This window comes from Stenella coeruleoalba (assembly GCF_951394435.1).
Source record: "Stenella coeruleoalba genome assembly, chromosome: 14".
Lineage (NCBI taxonomy): Eukaryota > Metazoa > Chordata > Mammalia > Artiodactyla > Delphinidae > Stenella > Stenella coeruleoalba.
The window spans coordinates 40,692,718-40,708,357 of NC_137160.1; the positions used below are offsets into that span (position 1 = coordinate 40,692,718).

At 38.3% G+C, this 15,640-nt stretch overlaps 1 protein-coding gene across 14 annotated transcripts in view; it reads right to left on the bottom strand.

The window, feature by feature from the left end:
• DTNA (dystrobrevin alpha) overlaps window positions 1-15,640 on the bottom strand; it is a 390,818-nt gene that overhangs the window by 192,663 nt on the left and 182,515 nt on the right. For all 14 annotated transcript variants that reach the window (XM_079942540.1, XM_079942545.1, XM_079942534.1 and 11 more), the window contains exon 2: window positions 15,505-15,634. The gene's annotated coding sequence lies outside the window, so the exon portion shown is untranslated. The remainder of the gene's footprint in view (window positions 1-15,504; window positions 15,635-15,640) is intronic.

Below are 15,640 nucleotides of genomic sequence, written 5' to 3' on the forward strand. Positions count from 1 at the left end.
AACACTGTTTGACATAAATCACAGCAAGATCTTTTTTGATCCACCTCCTAGAGTAATGGAAATAAAAACAAAATAAACAAATGGGACCTAATGAAACTTCAAAGCTTTTGCACACCAAAGTAAACAATAAACAAGATGAAAAGACCACCCTGAGAATGGGAGAAAATATTTGCAAACGAATCAACGGACAAAGGATTAATTTCCAAAATATATAAACAGCTCATGCAGCTCAATATTAAAGAAACAAACAACCCAATCCAAAATGGGCAGAAGACCTAAATAGACATTTCTCCAAAGAAGACATACAGATGGCCAAGAAGCACATGAAAAGCTTCTCAACACCACTAATTACACCACTAAGAGAAATGCAAATCAAAAGTACAATGAGGTATCACCTCACACCAGTTAGAATGGGCATCCTCAGAAAATCTACAAACAACAAATGCTGGAGAGGGTGTGGAGAAAAGGGAAGCCTCTTGCACTGTTGGTGGGAATGTAAATTGATACAGCCACTATGGAGAACAGTATGGAGGTTCCTTAAAAAACTAAAAATAGTACCATATGATCCAGCAATCCCACTACTGGGCATATACCCAGAGAAAACCATAATTCAAAAAGAATGCTCCCCAATGTTCATTGCAGCACTACTTACAATAGCCAGGTCATGGAAACAACCTAAATGCCCATCAACAGACGAATGGATAAAGAAGATGTGGTACATATATACAATGGAATATTACTCAGCCATAAAAAGAAACGAAATTGAGTCATTTGTTGAGATGTGGATGGATCTAGAGACTGTCATGCAGAGTGAAGTCAGAAAAAGGAAAACAAATATCGTATATTAACACATATATGTGGAACCTAGAAAAAGGGTACAGACGAACCAGTTTGCAGGGCATAAGTTGAGACACAGATGTAGAGAACAAATGTATGGACACCAAGGGGGGAAACTGCGGTGGGGTGGGGATGGTGGTGTGCTGAATTGGGCGATTGGGATTGACATGTATACACTGATGTGTATAAAATTGATGACTAATAAGAAACTGCAGTATAAACAAAGAAACAAACAAACAGAAAAAGCAACTAATACTAAACTTTCTTTGGGTTATTTGTATGGAAATATGTTAATATAAATGTTTCAGACATTACATGAAATTTCTAAAAATCTTATATGTTCTGGTATAATGTTATGTCATAATTCTAGTTATTACTTTAAAATGTATATCTCAGAAATAACTAAATTTCCTTGTCAATTGCATTATTATGAACTTTCATCAAATCTTTAACCGTGGTCATTCTTAAGTCTTTTGTCATTTACAGACAGTTCTGGGTGTACTCTGATGCTTTTGCAAAAATGTTCCTATGAAAAGGTTTCATATTCAAGGAATTCATGGAAAAGACTCTGACAAGTACAGGTTTCTGGTAACTGACTACACTGCTGAACTGAATGAATAAGCATTTTCAGAACTCTAATGGAAAACTGATGAATTCATAAAAGTGCTAACAAAAGATCAAGATAAAAAAAATTAATTACATGGGACTGAGTGAACTGATGAGGATGATTATAATTTTTGTGACTTTCTGCTTGAATAATAATAAAAAAATCCCACAAGGACTCAGAGGCAAAAAATATACAAATCAATTCACTGCAAAGTAAAGGAGCTGTTACAGTGGAGGATTACTGGACTGAATGTCAATATTATGACATAGTATGAGTGTGTTTCATGTTTGGTAATTGCAATCGTTGTTGCTTTTGTTGTGGTCATCCATTTACAATGCTTGGTGTCAGTTTATTTATCTCTTGTAAAAATAAAATACAGTGTGTGTGTGTGAGTTGTGGAAAAAAAAAATCATCTGTCAAGTTCACTAAACCAGGTGTAATGTTCCTTAACCTGTTCTTACTTGATCAGCATGTCTATGTTAATCTCCCCGCTGGCATTCTGTGATGTACCATTGTTTTCATTCATGACACTTTTCTCATGGCACTATCATGATCTGAAATGTTATACACACATAAATATATTTTGGTATTCATTAGTTTAATATCTGTCATCTGACACACTGTAAGCTCCGCAGAGAAGTTAGTCAACTGTGCACCAATTTCATCCCAGCTCCAGTAGTTATTCAGTAAATAGTTTTTGAAGGAACAAAGGATAAATAATTGCGAACCTTTCTGAATTTGGAAATTGATGGATATTCTTAAATTTCAGCTGGGCACAATTAGTAAAGAAGGCAGAGTACCGTGTCATGCAACACAGATATTTTTTAAGTCTATTACTGCCTGTGTTAGGCAGGGTCATTTTAGGTCCAAATGATAAAACACAATACAAACTGATTTAAACAAAATTAGTAATTTATCGACACAAAACTGGAAAGCCCAGGATTGTCTTGAAGTAAGATTTGATCTTGTCTTCAACACACAGCACTAGAAGGAATACTCAACAAAATCAGGGATATGCGTCCGTTTTGTTCAATGATTTATCCTAAGTTCCTATATGAGTGCTGTCATATAGTAAATACTCAATAAATACTTGTTGAATAAATGAATGATCAGTCTCTGTCTCTTAAAAAAAAAAAAAAAAAGAAGAGGAAAGGATGGAGAGAGACACACACAGAGAAGACCACGTGAAGACAGAAGCAGAGGTTGGAGTCTCACAACTACAAGCCAAGGAATTCCAATGATTGCTGGAGCCACCAGAACTTAGGAAGAGGCCCGGAAGGATTCTTCCCTAGAGACCGGAGGGAGCATGGCGCTGCCAGCACCTCGGCTTCAGTGTTCTCTCCTCCAGAACTACGAGAGAATAAGGTTCTGTTGTTTTAAGCCACCTCATTGGTGGTAATTTGTTAAAGCAGCCTTAGGAAACTAGTAAAGGGAGTTTCTGGGAAAGGTCTCTTCACTCAAAAAAGAGACTCAGGGAGAAAAGAAAAACTTGGTGGATGAGGAAACAGCAAATGATTCTGTATGGTTGGTGAACAGGCTGAGTGAGTGGTGAGTTAAGGCCCAAGAAGAGCCTGAAAAAGTACAGGACTCAGCCGGCCATCCCAGAAGTCCTGAAAAGCAGCAGATGCTAGATTGCGTGAAGGACTAGGTTGAGGGAATTGTGAATCACAACTGTGTTTTCTTTTCACATGCTACAGATGATGGGGTTCTTTCTTCCCCCAGTGTTGGCTAAAGTGAATTGTTTGCTTCCTGTCTGGTGATTACTGACATTTCCTGGGGGTGCTGCCCTTCCCCGGCCTAACGGCTGCCCTTCCTCTTCTGGTAGCTCAGATTCACTGAGGGGGACGCCAGGGGGCTTCTACAACAGGAGAAATTAGCCTGTCATGTCCTTTAGAACGAGATGCTTCCTTCCTCAGATACTCTATTTCATACCGTCAGATCTACGGTGCACAGCTGGCCTTTTCTATACCCCAAGTTCTGTCCTGGGATCCCATCTTCCCCACCAAAGTTAACTTCCAAAGAGCGGCTTTTTAAAGTGAAATTTCCTTTTTCAGGAAGCTTTTGTCTCCCCTTTTAACATCATCATCACCTCTGGTCCAGTCCACACCCCTAGCACTCAGGCAATTCACTCTAGACTGTGGGGATGGACGAATAGCATGGTTCACCATCTTGTCAGCCTGCCCAGATGACACACATGCATTTTAATAGGGACCCTCTGGACACGCAGTTTCACAGAGCACAGAAGGCGGCTGATGTAGGTATTCTGAACAGAGGAGCATAGTGGGCTGAGAGGAGCAGATCTTTGGAATCTCGTCTACTTCGAATTCAGGGTGCACTCCTTGCTGACTGCATGGCCTTGAGCAACTTTCTTAACCTTCTGAGCCTCAATTTCATCATCTAAAAGTGAGGATGATACTATTACCTAGCTAGTGGAATGGTGGTGAATATTAAATAGATAACATACGGAAGCACCTAATGGGGAGCCTGGTACACAGTACCGCGGCTCTTAATATTTCTCAATCTTGGCACTATTGACATTCGGGGGCAGATCAATTCTTTCCTTTAAGAGACTGTTCTGAGCATTGTGGCACATTTGCCTGCCTCCTGGCTTCCACTCACTAGATGCTAATAGCCCTCCACACCGTCAGGCCCCTGGCTGAGAACTATTGCTTTAGAGTCAGGTGGGCAGGTCTCTGTACACCTCTTCAGAGACAGAGGTAGATGATTTTCTGTCCTGTCTACATATAGGGCCCAGTCCACACAAATGGCTTTGTTATGACTAGTGACATTTTTCCTATTTAAGTAAAAAATCATCCTTCTTTCTAAGCACTGAAGTGTGTATCTTGTCTGGTGTACTTCAGATTTCCCTCTCCGTGGGCACAGGAAGGTGAAGGAATAGCAGGACGTGAGGGTGGGGTCTGACGGCAGAATCACTTTCCAACGCTAGCATTTCCTTGATGTCTGATTTTTCCCCTTAAAAATTCATGCTAATTTTGCTTTTAACTCAACTGTTTAGTAATTGCTGTCTTCATAAAAATGGAATGTCCCCTCTCCTATTTACTTGAGTAAAATACTCAAGGGGCAGTATTTTACCCTGGGGTTTAAGTCCCCAGGCATACAAGCAAGCAGCCCAGTTAGAACAGAATGGTGTTATGTGGATGACCTTTGAGTTGTTGGTGGTGTTTTCTTCAAAATGTATCAGGTCTTTTTTATTTTATGGGTTAATTTCACCAACCGCTAAAAGTCCACTTTCCCTTTGCTTCTGCGCTGCTTTTTAAAACAATGGACTTTCAAAAGGGGGAGAAATGAATCCTTAAAAATTCAACTTGGACTTTCAGTTATAAGATGAATAAGTCCTGGAGATCTAATGTACATTTAATAATAGTCTATTGTATACTTGAAATTTGCCAACAGAGTAGATCTTTTTAAAAAAATTTATTGATGTATAGTTGATTTACAATGTTGTGTTGGTTTTTGCTGTACAGCAAAGTGATTCAGTTATCCATATATATATTCTTTTTCATATTCTTTTCCATTATGGTTTATCAAAGAATATTGAATATAGTTTCCTGTGCTATACAGTAGGATCTTGTTGTTTATCCATTCTATATATAACAGTTTGCATCTACTAACCCTAAACTCCCAGTCCATCCCTCTCTCAACCCCCCTCCCCCTTGGCAACCATAAGTCTGTTCTCTATGTCTGTGAGTCTGTTTCCAACAGAGTAGATCTTAAGTGTTCTCACCACACACACAAAAAAACAGTAACTCTGTGAGGGGACGGATGTATTAACTAACTAGATTGTGGTAAGCATTTCCCAATGCATATGTATATTAAACCATCATATTGTACATCTTTAAAAAATCATATTGTATATTAAATATATACAATTTTTATTTGTCAATCATATCTCAGGAAAGCTGGCGAAAAAATAAAAAGTATAAGAAAAAAATTCAATTTGGAAAAGGTAATATTATCAAAGAATGGAATAAACGCTGAAATAATTTCCTCCCAAAACTGATCAAACAGAATCACAACTTCAGAAAAAGCTGTTTGAGAGTGTGAGCCCTAGTAGACATTTCATTCTGTATCCTGTAAAAACAATACAAAAGATGTTGGGATCCAGTCTCTTTGCTTCTATGGTCACTCTCTGAACCCCTGTCAGACCACAGAAAGGAACGTTACATTAAATGCAAATTCTCACTTTCATGATTTAATGAGCTACTTCTGAGAAAGCTACTGTTCCACCAGCCCATCAGAAATGTCTGGGACGGCTAGTGCAGAATTAAGGTGTGGGTCACCCAGCTGAAACTAATGTCAATGGTTCACTTATTCATTCATGTTCTTCAGATTCTCGGATATACCTCCACTGGTTACCAGGCAACCGCAGCTCACTGCAGTAAGTACACATTAAGCATGGACTCTATGTGTGAGTATGAAAGGGATCTGAGTATTTTAATGAGAAGGCACTCATGAGCTGAACTAGACGATTATCTTTGTTATTATGTAAGACAAAATACGAGGAGGGCCTTTACTATCTTTTAGAAAGTGGATTAATACTATTTTCCTGAAAAGCCTTCGTGCTTACAAGGGGACAGCCTTACACACCACAGCCTCAGACCTGGATGATATGGAAAATCTCAGAGTCCTTTTTATCGGCTGGAGGAATTCCGGTTAAGAACTGAGTTTAGGACAGGGGTTTACAAACCCTGCTTCTCAGACCCTTTCACTCCCCGTACTGTAGGAAGGGAGACTCCAGGAGAAACTAGGAAGGTTTTTATATTAGAGTTATCTTATCATTGTGTCTAATGTCTGCAAAAGTTTCTTGCCAAGAGAGAATTCAAAGTATTGTGGCAATGTGGCAGGGTTTGAGGTGGTGGCATGCTTTGTATTACTCAAGGTGGCATTGTCGGCCGTGTAGGAGGTATATGAATTGAGGTGGGGGGGCGCTAAATCAGGGGTCCTATTGAACTGAGGTCATGAGAGGCTCATTTGCTATGGCTGAATGGTAAGAACGTAGTCTTGTCTGCAAATACCATATGATATCACTTATATGTGGAATCTAAAATATGGCACAAATGAACCTATCTATGAAACAGAGACAGACTCACAGACCTAGAGAACAGACTTGTGGTTGTCAAGGGAGAGGGATGGACTGGGAGTTTGGGGTTAGTAGATGCAAACTATTGCATTTAGAATGGATAAACAACAAGATCCTACTGTATAGCACACGGAACTATGTTCAATATCCTGGGATAAAACATAATGGAAAAGAACATAAGAAAGAATGGATCTATGTGTATAACTGAGTCACTTTGCAGTACAGCAGAGAGTAACACATTGTAAATCAACTACACTTCTATCAAAAAAAAAAAAAGAATGTAGTCTTATCTGGATAGTGGTAGGCTTTTTTCTCCCCCTATGTGCCTTTTGTGGCTGCTCCTACTCTGGGAAGAAATTCAACTTCAGAAAGGAAACCATGTGGTTCTAGGAGTTGTTCATATATGTTAGGAAGGAATGGTATAATGACAAAAACATGTTTTTAGAAAAAGACAGCCACCTTACTTATCTATGCACCTAGAACTGGAAGAAAGATTATGGTAAGTGTTTATCTGAGTCTGAAAGCATATTAGATACATAAACGGTAAAATTTCCAGCTCATGGTTACAGAATTGTTAGGAATTGACAGAATAGAGAACTGCCTTATTCAACTGCTTTGATGATTTGGAACTATCAGATTCACAGTTTAAGATTTTGCTAAAATAAACACTGTACAGATTTAAAAGTCAGATTTTGAAAGTTACCAAAAAAATCGATTGATTAAAATGCAAGCTAAAACAATAAAGTCACTCATAAGAATATACTAGCATGAAAGCACATTGTTATTAACTTTTGTAAACATCATAATCCTTAGTGTTTTGACAGGAAAACATTGCTCCATCCATTTTTGTGATGATCACAATTTTTCAAATCATACTTATGTAAAGGTAAATAGCATTCTGCAAACTTCTGGGAAAATCAACCAACAGAAGATAACCCAGTAGGCAGGGATATAATCTGGAAATGTGAATAGAATTCTTATTTTTTCTAAGATATTACATATTTATATTACTCAAAGATCAGCACAGCACATATGCTCCTATTTTTAAAACTTATTTTTCAACTTCTGGAATGTTAAGTTATCCATATAACAGCAGTAAGCCAAAGACACAAACAAGTATCTTTTTGTTTTTATATATAATGTACTTATGGACTGCATTATTTTACAGTGAATATGTTACAATCACTTTGGTTGCCATTTTTTGGCATCACATTATGCCTGCCATCAGTTGGGCTGTTTTGAGATTCCCATTAAAGGGCAATTTAGGGCTTTTATGCTGCGGTTTCACACACATGCACACAAGACAGTAAGCAAGATGTGGGCCAGGAAGACATTTCTGGTTTTGCTCAGCCAGATGTCCAGCACCTAGCAAAGCTCCTGATATTTAGTTAATTCTCAGTAAGTCCTTGATGAATAGTAACCCTACTTCTATGTATTATAAATAAAACCCAAATCAAGCTTATTTCCTCAGTCTTCTCTCCTTACATGTGGAAACTTCTCTTGGGGGAAAATAAGATCAAGAATATAGGAATATTGGCTTGTTTGTTTCATGGAGGAGGGCAGCTAGGTGGTAAGAGACTCAGATAGGTCCTAGGTGTGGCTTTGCTGCTGATATTGGGGGTATTACTTAACTTTTCTGGGTCTCAACTTCCTCAACGTAAAATTAAGGGGTTGCTGTGGTCTGAATGTCTGTGTCCCCCCAAAATTCATATGTTGAAATCCTAATGCCCAATGTGATGGTATTAGATGTGGGGACTTCAGGAGGTGATTAGGTCATGAGGGTGGGGCCCTCGTGAATGAGATTAGTGCTTTTATAGAAAAGGCCTAACAGAGCTCCTAAGCCCCTTTTGCATATAAGGACAGGAGACAAAGCACCTGCTATGAAGCAGGAAATAGGCCCTCACCAGAACTTGATCATGCTGGTGTCTTGATCTTGTACTTCTCAGACTGCAGAACTGTGAGAAATAAATGTCTGTCTTTAATAAACTACATATTCTCTGGTATTATGTTATTGTAGCCTGAACGGACAAGAACAGGGGTCTAGGTTAGACAATCTAAAATATCCCCTATGATGCTGAAATTCTACAGTGCTAAGACATAATCTGTGGCAAGTCTAACTAGAATATTACTCAGAAGAATTATACCTTATTTGTCTCAGGCTACCAGGTTCCTAGCGCAGGGTCAGGGAACATAAGAGATGTGTAATATATATTTAAAGAACAAATGAATAAATGAATGATCATTATAGGTATAAAAATGTGGCATAAGAATCATTAGGATTTTTCACAAAAAGAAGGAACCCTTCTCTGGATACTGATTTTTGCAATTAAAATGAAGTCAGAGGATTGCTTTTTTTTTTTTTTGGTTGCAGTATAGTTGATTTACAATGTTGTGTTAGTTTCAGGTGTACAACACAGTGATTCAGTTATATGCATATATATGTGTAGATATATATTCTTTTTCAGATTCTTTTCCATTATAGGTTATTGTAAGATACTGAGTATAGTTCCCTGTGCTATACTGTACGTCCTTGTTCTTTACCTATTTTATATATGGTAGTGTGTATATGTTAATCCCAAACTCCTGATTTATCCCTACCCACCTTTGCCCTTTGGTAACCATAAGTTTGTTTTCTATGTCTGTGAATCTATTTCTGTTTTGTAAATAAGTTCATTTGTATCATTTTTTAGATGCCACATATAAGTGATATCATATTTGTCTTTCCTTTTTTGAAACCTTGGAGTTTTATTTCATATCAGTTATTATATTATACATGGTATTTGAATCATATGATTTAAAAAAATTCAGAGCAAGTTTACGTACTCTCTTAAGAAGTGCTAATAGTGTCATTATGTCTAGAGAAATTTTTATGTCGCATCCAATGCAAATCCTTTCATAATTAGTTATAAATATTCATTTCATAAATATTCTTAAGGAGGAAAAAGGAAGAGAATTCCTTGCCTTTAAAAGTCCCCAGTTCTAGTGGTGATTCGACATAACATTTAGCCCTCAAATTCTATCAGTCTACAGCTTTAGATATCATTTTCAGGCTTATGCTCACATTAATAAATGAGGTTTTTGCACAAATAGGTGTCAGAACCACAAGCTGCTATATCTTTTAAACTCTTGTTGAACAGAAATAGTGCTATTTTTAGCACCAACCTAAACATAAACTTATTTGCCATGAAAAAAAGATTTGTGGACTTATAAATAGCTTACCCTCAGGGAATATTTTAAATGGAAAACTCTAGCATGATGTTACAAACATATTCTTCTTATAGGATTAAACGGAAAGCTATTTTAGAGTGGCAATTTGCTGCAGTAAAGATATGACTTAACATTCTTGTCCTGCCACTTACCAGAAATATAACATTAACAATTTACCTTAACTCTTGGAATCCTAGCTTTTGTCTAAATAAGAAGGGAAATAATAGGCAATTTGAAGGGTTGTTATGAAAATTAAATAAGATAACGTTTGTGGAGCATCTGTTTTGGTGCTTGGCACAGAATGGTACAGATCCTCCCTATAAGGTCCCCTTTCCCCTGATGGAGCACTCCCCTTTTGTTGTAATGGCTGGGCGAAGTATGAGAATCTTCACCACACTAAAAACACTCAAACTTTTCTCAAAATATGACGCTTCATGCTTCATGCAAAACCAAAAGGGACTACTCTGAGCTTGGTAAAGAAGATTCAAATACTAACCAAAAAACTTGGTACTTGTCCTTGACAAAGGGAAGATGGACAGATAACATGAGGAATTACATGAGACTGTGAGTGACTGAATGAGATGGGTTTTCTTTTTCTTGTCTACAATAGGAGTTGATCTCCTAGAAATGGTCCAAAGGGCTATGTGAATTCAGAGATAGAACTGATAACTGTTGAGCCAGGAGGAGTTCATCAATGACTTCACTGAACCCACAGGAGCAATAGAGGTGGTGGATCTTGAAAGATGACTAAGATATTCCAAGTCTCTGAAGAGTGCACGTGTGCTTGTGGGTAAGGGGGGATTTGGAGGGGGGTATGGATGTGAGGAACGTCTAGGCAGAAGAACCAGCATGAGCAAAAGTGAAGGCAAAAAGCACATGGCTCAGAGAAGGCAGATCATCCCCATGTTAGCCAAGGTCAACTGATGAGGAACAAAGGCAGGTGCTGAGACTCAAGGGGTCTGTTGTGCTTCTGTTATGACATGCTAAGGAATATAGGAGGCAGATTTTGCTCTGCAGTCGATGGGGCGGCCAACACTGGCTTCGTGATTGAAGTGGGTGAGGTTAACTAGGTCAGTTGCTGTTCTGCTGGGTACCTATTACATACCAGGAACTGTACTTTGTTGTTTTATGGATATCATTTTCTAGTCTTCACAACAAATTGGATATATCTTTTCAGGTGGGGAATGTGAAGCTCAGAGAGCTTAAGTAACTTGCTGCTCAAGATTATACATTCTTCCATTAAGCAAATGGCATGAAAGAGCAATAGGGTTTTAAAATATTAACATCAGGACAAACCATTAAAGAATGGAAATGATGAGATCTGAATGTCAATTAGGAAGTTGATTTAGGCAGTCATGTTTTAAAAGGAAAGGAGCTTAGGAACACTGAAAAGAGGGAATTTGTGTTCAAAGTGAGGCTGTTAGAGGTTTGAGCAAGATTTCTTAATACAGGTTTATTCTAATATGACATACATTTTAAGATAATAAACAGTGTTGCTTCTGTGTTTTAAAGTTACTTGATGACTATATTACACAAGAGACAGTGCAGCATAATAATTAAGTGCTCAGGCTCTAAGCCAGACTGCCTGGATTTGAACTTTCACCCCAATTTACTGAACCTCAGGCAGGTTATTTAACCTTCCTGGGCCCTAGTTTCCTCATCTTTAAAAAAGGAGATGATAATATTACCTATAGATTTGTTTAAACATGAAATGAAGTATATGTTCATACAAAACAGTGCTTGGTATAAAGTAGGAACTCAGTAAGCATTAACCAGCAATTGCTTTGTGCCTATGTCCTTATTCACCAATTGTTTGTTTAGAAATTATGTACAGTGTGCCAAGCACTGTGCTTGTTTCCAGGGATGCAAATATAATAGGGAAGAACTTTTGTATACCATTACAAGTTAATCACTAAAAGGACGCTGTCTATAAGCTTAAATTATACATAATGGCCCATTTCTGGGAACTCTTCTTCCCCGGTAATGAGTGTTAAGCTAAGATACCTTTGTTTAGCGCACAGGAAACAGCCTGACTAGGCCCACCGTGAATGACTGCAGGGAGGAAGAAATTAACACATCTGGCTGACCAGAACCAGGAAATGTTTGACTTTACTGCCTCCCCTTTTAGTATAAAAGAAGCCTGAATTCTAAGGCAAGATAGTTCTTTGGGACACAAGTCTACCATCTTCTTGGTCTGCCAGCTTTCCAAATAAAGTCATTATTCCTTGTCCCAATAACTTGTCTTTCAGTTTATTGGCCTGTTGTGCAGTGAGCAGTAAGAGCTTGGACTTGGTAACACAAAGATGAGGATAACAGATGATTTCCCTTAACAGATGGATAACACTTGATTTTTCCAACATCATATTCTGTGGTTCAGCAGAAGTACTACGACTATATCTTGGTTAAAGCACTTTCTACAACTCTTTGGGCACCAGTGGTTTAAAATATCTATTCCTAATGTTGCTCATTAGTTTCAAGACTAATAATTCCACTTCTCCTACCCCCTCCTCCAATATGACATTAAGGTATGTTCAGCCTGAGTTACCTTTTATGATGGGTGTTCCCCTTGACCCACCAGGCAGTATTACAAAGTTAGTGAGATGATTTCAGTAGTCTCTGCCCACTTATGTGTACCAAACGCTCAGAAGCTGAGTGTTTGCATCACTGTCTCAGGAGTTTCTTCCTTGCTAATTCATTCGACTTATGTGTAATGTAGTATGCATTATTAATGGGTGTATTTCTCTTCCCAAGACTATTTTTTCTGAATATGACTTTATAAAGCCTCACTTCCATAAACTAGAGAGAAATGTGAATGACCAGAATTTTCGGTGTTGTACCAAACTAAGGAAGATGTGAGGACACCAGTCGTATAGTGCATTTTAAACCATACCATTAAGCTACACATCCCTGTGTCTCCCAATTTTAGGTTATGGAGGGGTCCAGGAAATTCTGCTTATGACCTCATTTTCACATTGTCTCAAAGGATTCTCAGTTAGGTATTGCAGGTTTAACACTGACGTTGGTTGAACAGATGAAAATTTGTTGGTAGGAGGGACACCATGTCCTTGTGAGTGTACCCACAATACATTAAAATGGACATATGAGCAGTCATCATGACCTCTGAGAAAAGATTGAAAAGGAAAACGTCTACATAAATAAATGAGAAGGAAATGAAAATAGCGAGGCACTGGCGTTTAAAATAACCAAGTAAAGTGCCAAAATGATTAAGTACAAAGCCTCTTTACTATCCAGGAAGCCCTTTAGAGTGAGTGCGATTGTTGGGCAGCGGCGAATCGTTCACCTGTCAAAAAGGACAGACTTCGGCATCCTCATCACTTTGCTTTCCAATATACTCAGTGTTTATTAAGGCACATGGGAAATGTTCGGACCATAAGGGATCTTCAAATAGCAAACAACCATTACTGAAAGACAGTGATCAGATCCATAATAAAATAAATCTGAAGCCTGAGATTTAAATGTGAATGTAGGAATGAGACTGATGCCCTATGAAGTTCTTATACTGGTCATACAGAAGCTTGTGAAATGCGAATATTAGAAAAGTAAAACTCATATTTGGCACATATCTGAGAATTTAAAAAATCTTCCCATTAATTTGATATGCAAAATGGGAATATTGACAAAGACTCTGTTAACACTAACAAGTTAATGCTGCAATATTGTATAGCTTAGAATATGGCTTTAAATATATTAGGTTAGTTTTTTTCAGTGTAAAAATATCCAGCTTTACATTTAACTTAAAATTTTCTTTCCTGAGAATCATTTATTTTCCTTGGGAGAAGCAAGTAATCCCTGTTCACTTTTCTTCCAATAATTTTGGGAGAAATTAATGAAGTACTGATGGGTCGGTTAGGATCTAACCAAGAAAAGAGAAAACAGTCTAAATATTTAAAACAGATGGAATTTAATACAGGAAAATTGTTATACAGATGATGGAAGAATTGAGAAGCTAAACTAAGGATAGCAAATCAACCTGGAGGTTAGTACCAGCAGGAAGCCACAGACACCACTACCCACAAGTCTCAAGGGACGGAGGGAAGAGGTGACATTACTGGAGCTCAGAGTTCAAGGTCACTGCGGGAAGCTAGAGGCAACAGGGGGTGGGGTCTAGGGGCTGGAAAACCCAGCCTCTAGGGGTCAGCCCCCAAGGAATCAGCAGAAGAGGAGCAGGGCAAGGAGTGGATGTGAAGTTAAAAACAGGCCCAGGGGCTTCCCTGGTGGCGCAGTGGTTGAGAATCTGCCTGCCAATGCAGGGAACACGGGTTCGAGCCCTGGTCTGGGAAGATCCCACATGCCACGGAGCAACTAGGCCCGTGAGCCACAACTGCTGCGCCTGCGTGTCTGGAGCCTGTGCTCCGCGACAGGAGAGGCCGCGATAGTGAGAGGCCCGTGCACCGCAATGAAGAGTGGCCCCTGCTTGCCGCAACTAGAGAGAGCCCTCGCACAGAAACGAAGACCCAACACAGCAAAAAATAAATGAATAAATAAATAAATATTAAAAAAAACAAAACAAAACAGGCCCAGACCAGCACAGTGGAAAGCTGAGAGTTAAGTAAGTTAAGAAAATAAGTTTTCCATGTTCATTTTCTCCTCCGGAGCAACGTTACACTAGGCAAACTGATTTACTGATATTTTTAAAGGGCATTAAGTTTAGCTCCTGGGAATTACATTCAACAAATATCTTGTAAATAAATGAAATCACCATTTTAGTTCCACATATGACCTCAATAAACCAAATTTACACCCCCTTAAGATGATGAGACAATAATCCACCTTCACTTTGAAGTTAATAAAAGGTAGAAAGGAGTCATCACTGTCATTTTGGATTAGATTTAGACAGTGGTCAATGCTCTGTCAGTTGCATTGTTTTATTCAGAACTGAGAACAGAGGTACATTCTGATGTTCTGGAAATCACCAATCTTTACAGTAGATAATAAAGCCACACTTTGAAAACAGGACTCAGGAGGAGGTGGAAAAAGCCACACAATTTCCTTAATAAGACCACCACTCAATTCCTCTATTCCTCTCTGATCTGCTGAGAAATGACAGTGGCATACTGCAGACTAATAGGCACCAATTTGTATGCTCATGTCTTTTGTAGCATGGAAGGGTAATTACGTATGGTGATGTAAAAAATATATATCCATCTATCTCATGATCAGGAAAACAAAGTTTACTGTGTGAGCACATGTGCATGATTAATTGTGCACGGCAGTTTGAAAACCACACCTAACCTAAACCATGCCCTGCCTTAAATTAAGCAATATGAGATCTCCCGGGGGGCAGCCTCTGAAATGTTAGCCTTATCTCACACCCAGACCTGTAATGATTAAACTGTCATTTCACCATTAAATTTTTCTCTCATTTATATCATTAAAACACGGTCTTAGCTCATTTTTGCTTATTACTTTGATATTAAATACTGTTATATATTTAAAAACTTGATGACCTGTAGAATAGAATGAAGTATTACCGCATCTGCTTAGTAGAAATCAGCAAGAGATGTCAAGGTCATCTCTGTGTCTTACACCTCATCATTCAAGATGGTTTCTGATAATAAAAATCAATAAACAAAAGGCACAGAAACTAAGTCTTTCACTATGTGGCACCTCATTAAAAGTATAAAATGCTGGTTATATTGAACCCCATTTTCTTTTCATGCAAAGAAGAGAAACACTTTAAGGGGAAATAGTTCAATGTCCATCTTAAATTTCTTGTCTCAGACTCACTCACCTAAAATTCAATGAAGAAACAGCATGGACTTTTCAAAACCATCTATTTTCTTTCCTTGGAAATGGCAGTCAACTCTGGCATTTAAAGACTTTCCAAGCGTTTCATCCAGGGACTGGTAAATCTCACTTATCTGCAA